Source organism: Pezoporus flaviventris, unplaced genomic scaffold (assembly GCF_033815535.1).
Source record: "Pezoporus flaviventris isolate CSIRO_AGI_PZ_B2104156 unplaced genomic scaffold, CSIRO_AGI_Pfla_v1 ptg000080l, whole genome shotgun sequence".
In the NCBI taxonomy this organism is placed as follows: domain Eukaryota; kingdom Metazoa; phylum Chordata; class Aves; order Psittaciformes; family Psittacidae; genus Pezoporus; species Pezoporus flaviventris.
In genome coordinates, this window is record NW_026892628.1 from 600,825 (window position 1) to 606,380 (window position 5,556).

A 5,556-nucleotide genomic window follows, 5' to 3' on the forward strand; every position below is an offset into this window, starting at 1 on the left:
AAACCAGAGGATTTATGAGAAGATGGTGGCAAAGCTGGGAAAGGAGCAGCTCAGTTCATTCATCCTGAGGCACCTCCCAAAGTCCAGAGAAACAGCCCCAAACTCCAGTTGCTGCAGGACGGGGCAGCACGTGCCTTTGGGGGTGGTGCATGGAGCAGCTCCACATCGTTCAAGGGGAATTAGGGTCCCCAAAGATCCAGTCCGGATCCCTGCGTGTCCCGCGGATGTGGGGGCTTTGCTGGATTCTTTCCAGCCTGGTCTTTCCCCCAGGAAGCAGGGAATGACGTGACCCTTGGCAATTCCCCATCACTCAACATGTGGTCAATGCCGAGAGGGTCTCACTCTTATCCATGTGGGAACTGCATCCAATTAAACTGACGAGTTCTTGTGCAGCTGGAGCATCTGGAAACCACCAAACCACCCTTTTCCTTCCCCAGATGTGAAGGTTTTCCTGGTCAATCCCTTCCTGAAAAAAACGCTTTTGCTTAAATCATCTGCGCTGGAGCCTGGAATGCTGAGGGATGTTCCCAAGGACCCCAGTGGGTCAGACCCTGAATCCCTCCCAGCCCTGGGGATACTGCTGCTGCTCCCATCCACAGGATGGATCTTTGCTGGAGCTTTGGAAAGGAGCTTTCCTTGCTTTAATGGAGGAGGAACTGGACAGCGAGCAGAATCACAGTGAAATCAATCAGCGTTGTGCTTCCGTCCCAACAGAGTGGTTCGGGAGCAGAGCAGCTTTGCTTGGGAAGACTTGGGAAAAGCAAGAACCGGGAAAAGCAAGAACCCCCCAGCCCCTGCTTGCTTTGGGACGGGCTTTATTTCCGATGAGAAAGCACCCACGGCAAGCTCCAAAACCAAACCCGAGATGAAGCCGGGGCGCGTTGCTCGCATCCCCCCCTCACCCCTCGGGGCTCCGGAGCGGCACCTCCGCAGCGCATCAATCCCGGCTGCGGCAGCGGGGCCGGGCCGGGGGGAAGGTGCCCGCCCGCCCCATAAATATCCCCGGGGGCGCCGGGGCTGCGCGGGGCCGGCGGGCGCAGACAAAGCCCCATTGAGCTGCGGGCGGAGGCGCGACGGAGCAGCTGCCGCGGGGCGCGGGACGGGTCAAGGGCAGAGGCGGCCCCCGCCGGGGTTATTCCTCCCCCCGGCCCCTTTACTCGTGGCCATAAGATCAATAAAGTTAACCAGGTACGGCCCTGCCCCTGGAGGGGGGAGCAGCGGGTGCTGCTGGGGTGATGCGGGAGGGGAAACTGAGGCACGGCGCAGGACCCCGGCATCGCATCTGCGCGGAGGGGGCAGCGCTGGTGCCTTTACCCCTTGGGAACCCTTTTGTGCGTCTGTTTAATAACACGCAGAAAGCGAAGCAGACTTGACAGCCCCGGCTCTGTGCTGGAGCCACCCCAGGACCGTGCCGACGCAGCCAGGATTCCCGTGCTCGCCCCAAATCATCCAGCACCCGTGCCCCATGCCAAGGGTTTCTCCGTATGGATGCAGAGCTAGAGCTTTTGGCTGCACATGGGAGCTGCAGCAAGGGCAGCCCCCAACAGCCCCATCCACCCCCAGGACTGGGGAGTTCAGTCCTGCTGCCACCTAAACTTGGGGGTTTAGAATATTTTACTCCCTATTAAGCAATCCCTTAGCAACGCTTGTTTCCATGGCAAAGAGCAGAAAACCTCCATGCTGATGCTGAGCTTTGCTTTCAACCAGAATTCAGCTCATTTGACTTGGGTGCTGCCCCATAAGCCAAGTGCCCAGCACCCGTGGGGGCTGCCCACCCTGGGGTGCACAATGGGTTCTTGTTCCAGGCTCCAGGCCAGGCTGGGGACACAAAGCAAGGGCAGCGTTCTGGGGAGCAGCAGGTATGCAGCATGAAGAGCTGCTTCCTAAAGAAGGGGAACGTGGAGTGTACCACACCCCCCCAAAACCCAATCTCCGTCCCCTATAACCCCGGCTCTTGGAGCTCCTGGATGTAAAGGCAGAGCCCAGCTGCAGGGCAGCCCAGGCTTACCCTATTACACCAAGGAGCCTTTCCTTGCTTCCCTGCATCTCCAAGCCCTAAGGAACGCCAGCAAAGGAGATGCAGGTTACTGGCACAGCACTGGGTGCTGGTGGGTGCTTCAGCTCCAAACTGGATAGAGGGGGGAATGCTTTAGAGCCCGAATTACTGGGGGCTGGCATCATGCAGCCTCACGTTCCCAAAGGGACACGCGAGTCCCTTAAAAATTCGGATTCCTGCAGAAAATCCAGATGGAAATGGTGTATTTTTTTTAGTTTCCCCCCAAATTCCCAGTGATGTTCTGTGCTTTGGTAGGCATTTTCAAAGAAATGGGCTTAATTCTTCTATCTCCATCCTCAGTGGGAGGGTGCCATCCACTTGGGAGCGACAGCAGGTTCCTGGGACAGACCTTCCAAAGGGAAATTCCCTGCAGGAATCACCCAGGGTCCCTGTTTTCCACCCTAAAGTCCCAGATCAGCCTTTCTGGGGATGGGAGAGCCTGGCAGACCTGGCACTGCCGGGGTTGCCCCCTTCCATCTCCCTGGGAGGAGGAAGGCAACTGCTCCAGTGGGAGCAAATCCTTGCCTTGAAGGAGCCTTAAAACCTCCCCACTTTGACAGCCCAGAATAGCCTATTTCTGCTTGTTTTCAAGTGCTCACCAGCCCTGATTTATTTATCCTGCTCACTGGAATCCATCTCACACCTTGAATCCCAAATCCTAAAGCAGAATGGAAGAAAACTTGCATCTCTTATTTAGATGCTTTTGCCCTTGTTTAATGGGGGGGGGGGGATTGTTTCTCCTCACTGAGAGGGTGTCCCCTGCCCCAGCGGTCCTAGGGAGGGCTGAAAACCATCGTGGCATTCTTGTAGCTGGGATTTCCGAGCATCCGGACCATGTGGCTGCTCCACATGGAGCATACCCCAGCCCTGGATATCCCTGTTTGGAGGAGAGGGGATGGCTGCGGGTGAGCAGAGCCCGCGGGGGTCGGTGGGATGAGTTACTGAGCGGTGTGGGAGCGCTCGCTGCAGTGCTGCCGGTGGCATTCCCATACTCCTGCCCACCCCATGCCGGTGCCCATCCCTGTGGATGGAGAAGCCCCCAGAATATCCCTCCTCATCCTGGTCTTGTTTTGTGCCCAGAGGAGCGCTGAAAACCAAACTGCAGCTCTTTAAGGTCCCTTCCAGCCCAACCCGGCCTGAGATCCTGTGGGGTTTGGTGCAGAAGGACTCGGGTCAGGCATTCAGAAGCATCTCCTGCTCGGGATCAGCATCTCTGGCAGCGAGCACCTGAAATGAGGGGCCCAAAACCTTCCTGAAGCTGGAGATGATGGGATGAAGGGCAGCGAGGGCGGATGGGGCTGTGGGGAGAGGATGGTGCCCCCCATCCTCCTCCTCTCCCCAGCTCCCCCAAACCAGGCTCAGCTTTTCTCCTGTGCACACAGGCGTTTGCCTCCACCACGCTGCTGGAGAAGGGGTCAGATGAATCCCTATGGAAATGTATGGAAAGGGATTCCTCCCTTACAGCCACATCTCATGGGGGTTATTCCTCCTCAGCAGGGCTGAGCCCACACATTGCCCATGGTCACTCGTGGTCTTCCCCCATGTTGGAGAAGGGGGAAGACACCAGTGGCTCCTGCTGCGGCTTGGCAAAGGTCGGGATGAGCATCTGAACAGGATGCTTTTTGCCCCGTAAACCACAGGCCTTGGTCAGTTCATGAGGGAAAAGAGAGCAGAGCATTTTGATGAGTGAGAAATCCTGGTTTTCCTGGCCCAAAACACACCATAGTTTATGAAATGTACACTGGGTGCAGCAGTAGGATCAAGCCCTTCCCATTCCTTTGGGATGTGGCACAGATGTGGTATTGTCAGTGCAGGGAAAAGGGGTGGGAGATCCAGGGAAAGGGTTCGATGTGGTTTGTGGTGGGAAAGGCTGGGTTTACAGAGAGCCTGTCCATGCAGGGGACCCCTCCAGCAGCATCCCTGAGGAAGAGCCCAGCCAGGACCTGGCAAAACCAGGCCATAGCAGGAGCTGGACCTGAACCCAGAGCTGATGGAGCCGCTGCAGGGAATCGGTGCTGGGTGAGCAGCAGGAGCAGGCACTTTGATGGGATTTATGCCATGCAGCACTTGTCAGCACAGCTTTAGCACCCCATAAAGCAACGGCGAAGGCTGAACCTGAAAGGAGAACACAAGGATGCCCTGGCTGGGCAATTAATGAGAGAATTTGGGCTCAGGCCCTGCAAAGCTCCATAAGGGAAAGGCTCAGGCGTGTGAGTGTGGGGGGTGAAGCCATGGGGAGGTGTGGAAAATGCAGGAGGAGGCTAGGATGAGGGAAGGGGTGATGCTCTGATGCACTGTGGTAGCCCCATGCAGGCACAGCTAACAACACCTGTGTCCATCCGCAGGCACCCCACAGATGGGGCACCGGGACCCCCAAAAGCAACCACCAGCAGCAAGGACATGAGTGAAGAGCAGCGACCCATGAGGGTCAGCAGGAGACCTGGCACAAAGCGTGGCTCTTGGTGAGGATGGGTTCAGGCATCCTATGGGAATGGGGTGGGATGTGGGGACCCCACGGGACCAGGAGCTGGCACGAGGATGATGTGGCCATCTCCCAGCTGCCGGGACTGGGCTCACCCCAGTTTCTCCCATTAACAGGTGCTGTGAGTGGATGCTGTGGGGTCTGGGTGACTCGGAGAGGCTGCAGAAAGGCCAAGGCTCTGTTGGAAGCATGGGCAGGATCCATGCAGTGCCCTTCCCATGCCCAGGGTAAGGGTTGGCTCCCTCCTTTCCCATATAACCAGCCCCAAGGCTGGAGCCAGGTGTGCCCAGCGGGTCCCCTGCCCCACTGCCAAACGGGGGGCATGGACCACAGGATGACACCCCAGGAAGCCGGAAGGACACAGAGCTGCTGCCGCCAAGCCCAAGGCATGGGGAGGATGAGGTCTGCAGCCCAAGGAAAGGACGAAAAGCTCCTGTGCATTAAAGGTGTTGCAAGCCCCCGGCCTGGTCTCCCTCGTGCTGCTGGTGTTTGAGCACAGCCTCACCCTTTTCCTTTCAGGACCCCCCAAATCCCTGCGAGACCCCGGTGTCTGGGGCTGTTTCCTTCCTGCTCGTGTCTCACCAGCCCTCTCCTTCCCTGCGGCAGGAGGCGAGGGGTGCCCCGGGGGTCCCAGCCCTGGAGGGGACCATGTCCTGCCCCTGTTGGGCTGGGGGGAGGCAGGAGCTGGGGTTTGGCCAGTGTGGGAACAGGCACCTCTCACCTTACCCTCGCTCCTGCCTCTCCTCATTCCCACCCCACGCCTGAGGACTGGGTCCAGCCCCACTGTGCTGGTCCATGAGGCTCCTGGGGGGGGGGGGGGGGGTTAAGGGTGGGATAGGGTGGGAAAAACACGGACCCGGGAGGCACAAAGGTGATCCTGGGGAAGCAGACACCAGTCAAACACAGTGTGGGTGCCGTGGGGCTGGGGCCATGGGTGCATGGGAGGGACCTCACCAAAGCCCTGCTCCGAACCCCCTGCACGTGCTCGCCCGCCCGCCACCGGCCCAGACACCCAAAT

The 5,556-nt window shown here is 58.5% G+C and overlaps 1 long non-coding RNA gene across 1 annotated transcript; it reads left to right on the top strand.

Moving 5' to 3' along the window:
- Positions 1-3,509: 3,509 nt before the first annotated feature.
- Positions 3,510-5,001, top strand: LOC133280255 (uncharacterized). The gene is made up of 2 exons (XR_009747103.1): positions 3,510-4,518; positions 4,655-5,001. It is a non-coding gene; the product is annotated as an uncharacterized LOC133280255 (long non-coding RNA).
- The last annotated feature ends 555 nt before the right edge of the window (positions 5,002-5,556 follow it).